This window comes from Macaca nemestrina, chromosome 5 (assembly GCF_043159975.1).
Source record: "Macaca nemestrina isolate mMacNem1 chromosome 5, mMacNem.hap1, whole genome shotgun sequence".
Classification (NCBI taxonomy): domain Eukaryota; kingdom Metazoa; phylum Chordata; class Mammalia; order Primates; family Cercopithecidae; genus Macaca; species Macaca nemestrina.
Window position 1 is genome coordinate 175,505,447 of NC_092129.1, and position 13,874 is coordinate 175,519,320.

Consider the following 13,874-nt stretch of genomic DNA (forward strand, 5'->3'; position numbering starts at 1 on the left):
CACACACACACCCCCCCACACACACACACACCACACACACACACACACCACACACACACACACACACACACCACACACACACACACCACACACACACACACACCACACACACACACACACCACACACACACACACCACACACACACACACCACACACACACACCACACACACACACACACCACACACACATACACACACACACACCACACACACACACACACACCACACACACACACACCACACACACACACACACCACACACACACACACCACACACACACACACACCACACACACACACCACACACACACACACACACACCACACACACACACACCACACACACACACCACACACACACACACACACACCACACACACACACCACACACACACACACACACACACCACACACACACACACCACACACACACACACACCACACACACACACCACACACACACACACACACACACCACACACACACCACACACACACACACCACACACCACACACACACACCACACACACACACACACCACACACACACACCACACACCACACACACACACACACCACACACACCACACACACACACACCACACACCACACACACACACCACACACACACACACACACACACACCACACACACACACCCCACACACACACACACACACACACACACCCCCCACACACACACACACCACACACACACACACACACCACACACACACCACACACACACCACACACACACACACACCACACACACACACACACACACCACACACACACACACACACACACACACACACACACACACAAACATCTGCAAGATTTTTCAGTCTTATCCTAGAGAGAGCCAAAATAAACTGCATTTTCTGGTGAGAAGGAAATTGGTATTCAAAACCATAGAAAGCATAGATATAAATAACAAATTATAGTTCTGAATATTCATAACCGTATTCATTAGATTTCATTGCCTTAGTTATTGGCCAAGTTGTTATGAGTATTGATATGAATCAAAAGATAAGAGTATTGATTTTGGAAACCAATCCTTCATCTTACCCTGAGTGCCACCATTTTATGGTTGTGTGATTCTGAAGTATACCAAACAAGTATCTGGTAAATATAAAATGCATACAGTTTCTGCACACATATATGTGTGTGTATGTTGCTTTGAGTAACTTAAAAATCATAGATTTTTCTAAAATCTGAAATTTTATTATTGTAGTATTCATAATTTCAAAGCAGAGAAATGTGCAGAGAAATAAAGTAAGTCCGACGGTAAAAAAACAAATTATCTAACTACATGTTGAGGCAATTCATAAAATGGAATTTTATCTTATTATTGAGAATATAGCATAACATTTAAAATACTTAAATCAGCTATATGGACTTTCCAGATATTTTATTTCTACCTAAACTAACATGCTATGATTAATTCTGAGCACCTATAACATAATCTTAAACTCTAATGTGACAAGTCAGAAAAATGAAGAACTTTTTTTTTAACCCAGGCTTTCATAATTTAAAATGTAACCTTTTGGTTTACCTGATGCCTGCAAGCAGTGACATAGATGTTGACAGCATTAATATCACTATTTCTGTCACTAAAATCTATAGCAAATGCATTAGCAGCCACAAACGGAGGTGGTTTTTCAGAGAGCTTGCTAATTGCATTGCAGCTGTGAACTTAGTTTTGCAGTGTTCATACAGAAAAACACAGAGCTGAGAAGGAAACACAAACCTTAAGAAGACTGTAAACAGATTGATAGCTACTGTTGAAGCCATGTATTTGTATTTAGATTATATATCATGTTCACATTATTGATATTGTAGACTGATATTTTTCAAATCTTGATGAAAGAGATAGAGACTATCTATTAGTTTGAGACAGAACAATTTACCAAATGCTCTAAATTAAAGTTAGGAATTTAATTGAGTACAAGAGCAGATCTACATTAGAATCTCGGATGAACTGAATTCTTACTCTTCTTTAATTTGGCTATATCTACCTTCAGTCTCCCAATGCCCTCCAGGGCAAAGAAATCTCCTGTGATCAAAGCACAAGTCCTTGAGTTCCTGGTGATAACCTTAGAGAATGTAGTCAAAGATGACCTATCAGAGAGTAGTAAAGCTGGGTTTCCAAAATAAGCAACCTTATCTGTGTAGCCTACACTTTTAAATGCCACGTAGCCGTTTGCCCTTCTATCAAAAGGCAAACTTATCCACCAGATACTCCTGGACAATGGAGGAAATGTGATTTTCAGTACCGAGCAATTAGTAATTTTTAAAAGCCGTCACTCTGTTTCTATCATAAAGAATAAATACAATTCATTATCATATCTCTGCACCCCAATTTTGCTGTTTTCTTTAAAAACCAAAAAGAATTAACAGTTAAAAATCACTTTCCTTATTCCATCTGCTGAAAATCCCAGATCTTTAAGACTGGAAAGAAGTTTTTCAATTACTTGCTTTCTTTCTCATTTTGCACATGGAAAAACACAGTTAGAGAGATGATGAGTATGATGAGGGCCCCTTCCGAAGTCATAGGCTGGTTGGGGGCCCCAAACCCCTGGCTCCCTGACCCTGCTCATTCCACTGCCTGTCTCAGCAGAGCGCTCCAAGGATGTACATTTCTTAAAAGTCAATGCTCCTCACACACCTTCAGAAAAAACATAAAGAGGGTATTCATTAGATTTCATTGCCTTCATTATTATCCAATTTGTAAAAGGATAAAGACATTTTTGTTCAAAGCATCATGATACACCATTGGGCAATGGTCATAAATTCAATATTCTCCTAAGAATTAATCTAAGAATAGAAAAGGACAGGTATACCTTTATTTGATGGCACTGCCATACCGTTAAAAGAAAAGATACTTTCCAAATAAAACAAGTTATTGGCAGTAAAATGCGGGGTTTCCCCACCAATTTTAACATCAAATAATCATATTAGGAAGCTCCAACTGCCAGTGTCAAGAGGACAAAGGGATTCGTGAATGGCATGTTGTTAGATTATCCTTCTTCAATGTGTCCCTCCTTTCCCTTTTATTCTCTGTTCTTTGTGATTGCCTAAGCACAAAACATAATCTTAATTTTATGATTGACTTAATTTATGACTTTGTGACTAACTTGATTCATGTGGAACTTAAAGATGGAAGCATATCACATAACCTATAAGAAAGCATTCATGGTTTATAAGTTATTTAACTAATGCTTATTCTAAACCCTCACATATCATTATTTGCCCTGAAGTGATAACTGAGAATAGAAGATAAAAGAAAATGACTCAGGAATAATTGGACATTTTATATTTGAGATTTAAAATTTAGCAAAACAATCTAGACTTTGTTCCTCCAATGAAGTTTCATGTAGTTGAAACAAACAAAATCAGAGTTTACTAAGCACAGTACTTTATTCATCTTATGTCAATATTGAAACAAAGGGACAGGGTACTTGAAATTCTATTGTTTTGAAAAAAAAAGGGGGTCCATTTTATTCCAACTCAAAATACATTATAAAAATGGACCTAAAAATAACAAATTGCCAAAAATGATAAAACTTAATTCCTTAGACGTAATAATTGAATTTTAGTAGATCTGTGTGTTTCATAAATATCAATTAAAATATTTTATTGTACTACACTTTTGCAGTTGAACTTCAATCTATGTTAATTCATTACAACTCTACATATTGGATTTTATTTTGCAGCAATTTATGCCATAAAGATGATAAAATCAAACTGCGAGAGAATGGGAGTCAGAAGGAACGTGACAGATATTTTGGTTTAAGGGCAAAGGCATGAGTTTGAATCTCACACAGACTCTCCCCTTGCTTAAGATACACGATCTTACACAAGCTGTTTCACTGCTTTGGGCTTTGACTTCCTTTTCTGTATAGAGGTGGGTAAAAAATACCCACCTCATGTGCTTATTTTAGTAAGAATTCTAGGGTCACAGGGTTGCTATTATCTAATTTCTCCTCACCCCCTTTCTTTGAAATGGGAAAATCCACCCAAGAGCCAGGGTCATTCATGTTGTCAGGTACCATCCCTGGGGGAATTCGCTTTGTTTGTTTCAAATGTGCCCTTTGCCCAGGCCTTATGCTCAGGCTGTGTGGATAAAGAGGGGGAAAATCTTTTCATATTGAAAACTGGTTTGATTCCTACTCTTAGTAGCTGAATACCTAAAAGGGAGGACCAAGGGTCCCCAGGGAACAGCAGTAAGTGTCTGTAGTAACATGAGATATAAAATAACTGTATACATTGCTGTTGCTTATTTCATATGTCACAACTCAAACGTCCCACTCTGAAGTATTTATCAGTCCAGGATGCTATAACAGAACCCCACAGACTGGGTGGCTTCAACACGGAAATGTATTTCCCACAGTTCTGAAGGCTGGGAGGTCTGAGCTCAGGGTGCCAGCATGATTGAGTTCTGGTGACCCTTCCTTGGTTCATGGATAGCTGTCTTCTTACTGTGTCCTCACATGGCAGAGAAAGGGAGACCATCTTTCGTGTCTTTTTAAAGGACACTAATCCCATTCATGAGGCCTCCACTCTCAAAATCTAAGGCCTGGCCTCCAAATACCGTCACGTTGGAAATTTAGTCTTCAACATAAGAATTTAGGGGGAATGAGGGAACACAAGCCTCCTGTCCATAGCAGATGGAGTAGGGAGACTTTGTAGACTGGCAGGATTCAAGGTGACATGCCAGCTGTTAGCGTCGGCCCTCTCACTTCCCTTACCTGACCCTTCTCCTCATGCCTTCATTTCTCTTCCTCTAGTCCCCCCAGGTGCCGCCTTAGAGGCAGGGCTGTGCTGTTTTTCGCTGTCACTCTGCCTATCTATCTATTCCTCTAGCAAACTTCCTTTCCTTCCCTGCTGTTTAGTTAGATAGTATGAGGAAAGTGCCTACTTCATTTCCAGGCAGGTAAGTGACTATCTACTTTTATCTTCTGTGGCGCATTTGCTTGAAAATCCTAATAAATCTCGAATGGACCATATCCCAAGCAATGTGAACAACATTTTCAGGTGGTGTCTGGTCACTCCTTTGAAAAATTGGGAGTACAAGGAATCCAGACGAGCTAACTTTGCACATGAAACGTGATTGCAGCGGCATCTCTAAACGGGAAGCTCGCTTCCAGCCTAACACCCAGGGGAAGGCTGGTCTCTTTATTTACAAAACTCCTAGGGCTCATGGGATTTACTTTCTTTTAGCTCATTAAAGCTTTTCTTTCTAAAAACAGACCTTCCAGCTTTCATTTCTCTGCTGGTAGCTCTTTAAGGACTCCACTCTCCCTTCTGATTTCTGCTCCTTGGACACGGAGGATTCCCTCATGTTGTACTGATTCATCCACGACCAGGGCTCCCTTCCTGACAGCTGGCCTGTGCTTTGTTACGGGAGTTCCCCAACCTAGAGCTGGCTCACTTCATCATTGTTAATTTACAGTGTCACAGGTGTATTTCCGAACAATTTAATAAGTGTAATTGAATCCATTATACACCAAACAAGTTGTTTCACGAAATTCTATTCATTGGGTTGCCTTCTACTGAGGAACACCAGTAATTACTCTCATGATATAGAATACTTAATAATCCAGGCATCCCTGCAGAAACAGAAAAATCATCTTGAACACACGTACCTCTTCAAATGACTACAGTGATCATTGGCTTCCAGCCAATGATAAAGAATGTTTTAAAAGAGCTAGGATTTCTCATACGATAAATGAATACTTAAGATTTTTCTGTTTTTTTCTCTTTTTTTTTTTTTAGGAAGGGACTGTATCACATAACATGCCTTGTCTATATTCGGAAAATGAGAACCAGATCATTATATGCATCCACTTACTTCAGGAGCACTGCTATGCTTCAGCCATTTGAAGGGTTTGCTTAATTATCTTGCAGGGGAAGAGTAAGAGCTTTATGGCTATCTAAAGATGCTGCTAATGTAGGATAAAATGCCTTTTCATGAATGTTTTTGAGGTTTAACGTTAACGCACTGTATTATTACTCCATAGAGGGAAATGAAATGTAGTGCAAAAACTAAATGCACCCAATGCATCAAATCAAGGCCAAAGAAGAATTGTGTTTCATGGAGAAAAGTTGTCACTGAGATGGCAACTTGCTTGTGTTTGTTAAAATAGATAAACAGATTGCTTAAATAGTGTGGATTGCTTAGGATGCATGATCATTGTGGGCTTCTGGAAAATGTGTGTCCTTTCAATAAGTCAAAAACGTTTTTTTGACTAATGTTAGAAGATGCTAAATTTATCAGGCTGGTTATTCATTGAAGAAATATCAGAGTTTTACATGAGTTGCTCCACACTGAGTTGAACTAGTTTTAAAATGAGATCTCTAACACATTTGCTATTTAATCGCAAACTTATGACTAAGATGAAAGGTAACTGGAAGCAACACAAAGAAGACTGACTCTGGTATCAGAAATAGTCCCTGGTCCAGTTTTTACTGCTAATGAGCACTGCTAGCCTGGACCTAGACTAAACACACGTTTTAGTCTTTTAAACCAGTACATTTAAACTATATTTATACATACATACCCCACAGGCTCCAGTTATATTGATCGAGACCTAAATTAAGAAGAAAGAGAAAAATAAAAGCTCTAAATTCTTGACCTTCCCAAAGGGAGCATTAAAAGCCATAATTTTGTTCTTCTCCTTGATAGTTACATAAAATTTTAGCCTTCTCTTGAAAAAAGATTGAAATAGCAAGTGGTAGAACGAAAAAGAGAGTGGCTACACTTCCACTTGTAAAAAAAAAAAATAAAAGGCAATAGTATTACATATTTTTAAAAGCATAAATCAGAATGACAAAAGAATAACAGAATAATAAAAGTAAAGGGTCTAAATTTCCCCTTTATAAGGCAAAGACTCTCAGAAACAATTGAAAATAATAACCTGTTATTTCTTACACAAAATATCGCAAAAATAATGTATCACAAGAAAATATCATACACAAGACTCTAGAATGCAGTTCCACCCCTCAAAGAAAAACCCAGAGTACAAATATTGATATCACTATTATTTGCAGTAATGACTACATTCTCTGTAAGCTCTACAAAATGGGGACAGTGAATTTTGTTTATAGGCTCCTAAAAGCATTTGGAATGTAATCAAACTTAAAGAAATACTTGTTGAGTGAATAAATCAACTAATTAGTCATTGTTTTGTTAAGACATGAAATTGAGTAAAGAGGGCAATTTTGCATTGATGAAGTTTACAATCAATAGGAAATTTATAACAGTGTTCCACTTTTATGCCCTGAATATTCTCAAAATGTTTTAATTTCAAAATGTCAAATGACGGAAATGCAGTCTTAGGTGTGCTCAAGTTACATTAAGAAATTGTATGGCTAAAAATATGGAAGTGATCTAGGTGTCCACTGATGGATGAATGAAGAAAATATGGTACACATGGAATACTATTCAGCCTCAAAAACATGAAGGAAATCTATCATTTGCAACAACATGGATACCTTGAGGATATTATACTAAGTGAAATAGGTTGATCACAGAAAGGCAAATACTGCATGGTTTCACTAATATGAGGTATCTAGAGGAATCAGACTCATAAAAGCAGAAAGGAGGATAGTGGTTATCAAGGGTAGGAGAGTTATGAAGTTGGGAAGATGTTGGTCGAAGGACACAAAGTTTTATTTAGGCAGGAAGAAAAAGTTCAAAAGTTCTATTGTGCAATATGGTGACTAGAGTTAATAACAATGTGTTGTATACTTGAAATTGCTGAGAGTAGATTTTAAGTGTCCACACACACACACACAGATACATATGTGAGAGAATGCAAATATTAATCAGCTTCATTTAGCCATTCCACAATGCATGCATATGTGAAAACATCATGTTGTATACACTAATTATATACATTTTTTATTTGTTACACAGCTAAATCAAAGGATGCACATGTCAGAGTAACTGGAAAGACAGCACATGAATGCTACACAGGAGTCCTGTTACGTACAACCCCACTCACAATCACCTCTTTCTTCATTCTCTGCACACCAGGTTCACTGCCCACCTAATAGCCCCATTAAGGAAACCCAGGTTCTCCTATATTTCAACCTCCATTTAGATACATTGCCTCACACTATTGATAAGTATCATCAGCCTTCCTAGCTTTGCCAATGCCTCAATTCCCTTTCCCCACTCCTGCACATCACTCCGACAATCACTGGTCTACTTTATTGAACCTGCCTCATGGGCAGGATCCATATGGGGCAAATTTGTGAAGAGTTGCATTCCTCTGCTAAGCAGTTTGTAAGGCATTCTAGCTTAAATGGGGAAGCAGATAATTGTTTTCACCAACATCCACCCCCTTGAAACGATCCCACTAAAATTTTTTTATTATTATTATACTTTATGTTCTAGGGTACCTGTGCACAATGTGCTGGTTTGTTACATATATATACATGTGCCATGATGGTGTGCTGCACCCATTAACTTGTCATTCACATTAGGTATATCTCCTAATGCTATCCCTCCCCCCTCCCCATACCCCTATCCCACTAAAATTAAAGCAAGGTCATTGCAGCCTGGGGACAAGAATAATGAGAGATTATTGACAAAGAAACTAGTTACAAAAATGCTGAGAAAATCCAGGCAATAAATAGAGAACTTGGATTAGCATGATCAGTAGGAATAAATTGGAGAAGTTGGGTTGGTAACACATTTGTGATTTAACAGGATGAGGTGGTTAACAAATAAGGTATGGAGTTAAAGATGACTTCAAAGTGAATAGTTTGCAAGATTCAGGGAATCATGATGCCATTCATACATAGACAGAATCATTTTAGAAAGAAACGACATCTTTGAGGGAAAAGGTAATGGCTTTCATTCTGGGCATCCTAATTTTGATGAATCCACGGGGCATTCAAGATGAGAAATCTAGTAGGCAGTTAAGAGGAATTTGGTCTAAATAATGTAGCTAATCTGGTAACAGGCTGTTTTGACTGAGTACCAGCCATAGGCAAGGAGTAATCATTGGAATAGTAAGAAAGTACTAGATTTTATGGTAGATTAGATCAAGAAGATGGATAAATAGCTCTTTGGCACAGCTGTACATCTTAGTGCCTATTTTGGGTCCTCAATAGAAATAGATTAGGACAGATTGCACCTATGGACATGGTGCAATATTTAAAGGTAAGCCATGCTGTAAATAAATTAACATAATATTCAGTGTCTTTAAAAATATTAGTCATAAGCTACATAAACAAAAATAGCAATGCTAACATTGTAAAAGTAAATTTAGTTAAATGAAGTTATTAATGACTCAAACTTACATCTCCCCACTTCTTAAATCCCACAAGATTCCTCTTGTATGTAAGCAACACTTTCCTCAAACCAAGAGCCTTTTAGGAGCCTTCTATCATATCCATCTGGCACCAGGGTAGCAACGTTATGGATCATTGAGACAGGTTGGCTAGAAAGGTAGATCACTTTTGTCAAGGAAGAAAATTTAAAGAGTCAAAGGATCATAACTCTTATCCTCTACAGTAAAAATGGCATTGTTGATGATTTAAGAACTTTGGATGGTGCTATTCAGCCCAGATAATTATAAAGAATACCCCATTGTGGAACAGTATTCCATAGGTCTGTAAATTTTCTGTCACTTTTCCTATTTCAGCTCATCTTACACATCAAACAACTCACCCTGTCTGTAAAACGGAAGATATGCCATATAACAGTTATATCAAAAAAGATCTTTTATGTGAAATCACTTCATAAAGTGCTGTTCGAACCTAAGGTATCAGTAGTTATTTTAGCCTATCACATGAATAGTGCATCCAGACTCCAAGATTTAGAGATTTAGAGTCGAGCTCCTTTTTTTTGGCCAAGCTCTTGGAAATAGTACCCTGGATTCTAAAATAGAAACATGGCAGTACAGAATTATGATCACCGCTCTGGAGTTACTGGATTTAATTCTTGGTTCAAATGACAATGATAATAAAACCAACTTCAAATTCAGCACTTTTTTCCATGCATTGTCAATTCCTTTCAAATTTCATCTTTGACCCTGAAGTACAGATTCAATTCTTTCTTCAGAATGTTCACATTTATTTCACCTTCCAAATTACCTCCTTTTTCCTTGGTCTCTGAGTTTCACAGGTACCTGATGCATAATTTATGCCCTAGAGACAAAAATATTGGCTGCCAAGATGCATAAAACTAGTGGCCCAGCTGTGAGGATGATTAAGAATGGACACCATTTTATTTCATTTTAATTTAGTTTTGTTTAACTCTAGTTTCAGTTTTGATGATATTTCACCAGCCTTTTCCATTTTTTTTCTTTGATAACAACATAATTCAGGGAGAAAGTACAAATTTGCCACAGGTTGAACATTCAGTTTGTATTCCTTAAAAAATAATGCTGTGCTTAGTTTATTGCCAGAAAACGTCTTGCTTGATGTTTTGGTCTGTTTTGTTTTTAATGTTTTAAACAAAGAATCTTCTCGCCTTTACTTCGAGTTTCTTCCAAAGATACATATGCATTTCTAGGAAGAGGAAACAAAGAGTTGTAAGACATCTATCATCATAAAAAATTAATCATTTGACTCATTCCCTGTCCTGCTTGTTTCAATTAGTATTTGTAGCTTCCCAAGACCATATTGTTCTTCATCTGTATGTAAGAGCTCTGGTGTACCTAGAATTTGTAAGGTGTCCAATAAAAATGAAAAAGGGTGTCTCCATTTACTTTTCAATGGTAAAAAAAAAATAGAAGAGAATCAATTTGATATAACTCTCTCTTTTACTCTAATCTTATTCTCTGCCTTGTGTTAATTTCTAGCAAGGCCCTAAACAACTGAAAAATGAACAAGTTGATTGACCTTTAGCAAGTGAATACATTGTTCCCTAAATGGTTTCAATCACACAGGTTAGCTCTGTTGAGGGTTGCACTCACTGTGATGTTCTAAAGAGACTATATGGTTTCTGAGAAGATAAAATATTCGGTAGCACTGAAACAGGTAGAATATAATCCTAGGTAATATTCTGGTGCTGTGTTGTGGATTTGCAATAAATCAATTCAGACAAACTGGAACTACATTTCCCAGAATTCCTTTATCTGGAGAGTTCTGGTTTGGGGGTGGAGCATAAGATAATTTGCACAAGATTTAAAAGGTAAAAGTGAAGTAGCAGCCATACTCTTTGCTTGCTGTAAAGGTCCACAAGGGCGCCAGGCTGTGCTTCAGACAGCACACGTGGTGGTCCCAGTGTCAGCCCAACTGGTTGGCTGGGGTAGTAGCCAAGTGCAGCTCCTCAGCTCCTTCCCACTCCCCTCCTTCAGCTTATCCCACCCATGGCAGCAGTGGATTTAGCTCCATGAGGAAAGGCTCCAGCTTCTCCAGCAAATGGATTCCATAATCAAAGATGGAGGCTAACAGGTGGCAAGAGGGGCTAATGGGTCCCATTTGGTCCTTGTGGAAACCAGCTCAACCTCAGAAGTTCCACATTGTTCGAACCCCTCTCTACTTCACACCCTGTTTTCTCCCAACTGCCTGCCCCGTGGACTTAAGGCTCCAGCACCAGATAGTGAAGGAGCAGCCCCACATTGACTGCTTCACGTGTCTCAGTCCACCTTCACGTGTCTCAGTCTGCTTAGGCTGCTATAAAAAGTAACAAAGACTGGGTAGCTTGAACAACACTTACTTGTTCACAGTTGTGGAGGTTGAAATGTCCATGATCAGAGTTCCCGCATGGTCTGGTTCTCCTGAGGACTCTTTCTGGCTTGCAGATTGGGGCCTTGCTGTATCCTCACGTGGCATAAAGAGAGCTCTTGTCTCTTCATTCCCTTGGAAAGGCTCCAGTTCCATCGTGAGTTCCACCCCCATGACCTAGTCCACGCCCAGTTACCTCCCAAAGGCCCCACCTCCAAATACCATCACACTGGAGATTAGGGCTTCAACATATGGATTTTGTGGACTGCAAACATTCAGTGTATAGCAACCAGCTCCCACTTCTAGCGGACCTGCTTTTCTGACTCAAGCTCTAAATGCTGCACAGTGAAACTGCCTTCTTCATGACTGTTCTTATGTGCTGTTTACTGCACTCTTTCCCATATCTCTGCCTCTCAGAATCTGATCTAAACTTACAGGAAAAACTCAAAGCCTACCTTTTGCATGAAGCCTTCCCTGATATTTATGGTAAAAATTAACCACTTTCTCCTGCATGTCCCTAAGCACTTTAGTTATATCTCTCTTCATGCACTTAATGCACCCTGCCTTGTATGGCAATTCTGTGTATCTCCCTCTCCCCTTGTAAATTTCTTGAGGGCAGAAATGACGTCTCACTCATCTTTGTATCCCCCAAAGCAACTATCACAGTGCCCCATGCAGGACTGGAGTTCAATAAATGTCTGTTGACTTGAAGTCTGCTGCAGCTTGCTTTATCCTCTGGCATTGCTTGGGTTGTCACCATGACTGTATCTAAAGGACAACTTTACCCTTCTGGGCTCCTTGCTCTTGTTTTATCTATTTTTATGACGTGTTTATACATAGTCTCAGCTTTATGCCACAAGCCAAGCACTTTGGTGATACATTTTCAGTCAGGTTAAGTGTTTGGCATTTTTTTTCAAGTGGAAAGGCCCTCACCGGATGTATTAAGAGTTTTCTTTTGAAACCTTGTCGTGAAAATAAATGGAGCAAATACCTGCATACAATAAGGCACTGCATAGTTAATGTAGCAAAGTATCCTGCACACAGCAAGCTTGGAGGAAACATGGATTGAATGATGAATTTACTAATGAATGAAAAGCCTAACCAAGGGACAAAGCCATCAGGTATATGTATAGTACTGCCATTTTTAATGACATGATTTGAGACTCTTCCAAAGAAACATAGATAACTACCTACCCTGATGTAGTCCTACCAACAGGCAGGGGATTTCTCTCCTCCAAATTGCAGTGGTTCATCATTCTTGCTTAGAGTTTGCTATAAGCTCTAGTTTATAATGAACTATAATTTATGGTTTATACTAGATAGGTCTTATTTACATTTCAAAAAATGGGGAACCACAGAACAATTCATGGAGCAAAGTGTCAAAGGAAAGGAACTATTGTCAGAATAGATCTACATCTATGTTTTTTTGTTTTGTTTTGTTTTGTTTTGTTGTCTAACATCTATGAAAGAAAGGGTGAATGGTAACGTATTAAATATTTTTTCTAATATTGCTAACTAAACGAGAATTTTATAAAATTCTTTCAACTCCCATCTTGTATATGAGATTCTACAAGTTGATATATATTGCACTAGAAAATGGGTATAGCTTTGTCTTGGAAGTTTTATGTTTCAAAACATTTTCCCCTCAAAGAAAGCTGTATTTCCAAGTCCTGGGGTGCCAAGTAAAAATCTAATATAAAGTAAAAGTAATTATCTAGTATCTCACTTAGTAAATCATCAGGATAGAACTTCTTTAGGAAAAAGCTAGCTCTTTTTGTTTGTGAGGAAAAAAGAAATAAAAGAGACTCTGGGAAATTTTTCAAGTGATTTTTAAAAGCAAAACTTTTACTCTAATCATTTTCTTGTAAGTAAATCTAAGAAAATAATAGTTTAGCTTAAAGTAAAAGTTTCCTGGTTTAATTGGTGTCCACTTCTAGGCACAGCCTATCAGGTTACCTTTCACAGTGGTTGCACTTTACGTATCTTAAGCTTATCCTGGTCAGTATAGGTATCTTCACAGAATTGCTTTGGTAACCCAGGAACTGCAGTATTTCTGTTGCCTCATCTAACAATTTATCCAGCTAGCCTCATTATCTAACAATTTATCCAACCAATCAAAACTCAAGAGGGTCAGAGAAGATTTCGCAAGTCATTCATCCAACAAACCTTCACTGAGCAGTAATGAA

At 38.2% G+C, this 13,874-nt stretch overlaps 1 long non-coding RNA gene across 5 annotated transcripts in view; it reads right to left on the bottom strand.

The window, feature by feature from the left end:
• Positions 1-13,874, bottom strand: part of LOC105487408 (uncharacterized) — a 357,156-nt gene that overhangs the window by 118,543 nt on the left and 224,739 nt on the right. The window contains exons 6-7 of one of the 5 annotated variants that reach the window (XR_011624053.1): positions 6,564-6,593; positions 801-2,668 (exon numbers count right to left, since the gene is read on the bottom strand). The exons of the other annotated variants lie outside the window; for them this stretch is intronic. This is a non-coding gene — a long non-coding RNA (uncharacterized lncRNA). Of the gene's footprint in view, positions 1-800; positions 2,669-6,563; positions 6,594-13,874 lie in introns of those variants that run through there. 5 annotated transcript variants of the gene reach the window in all.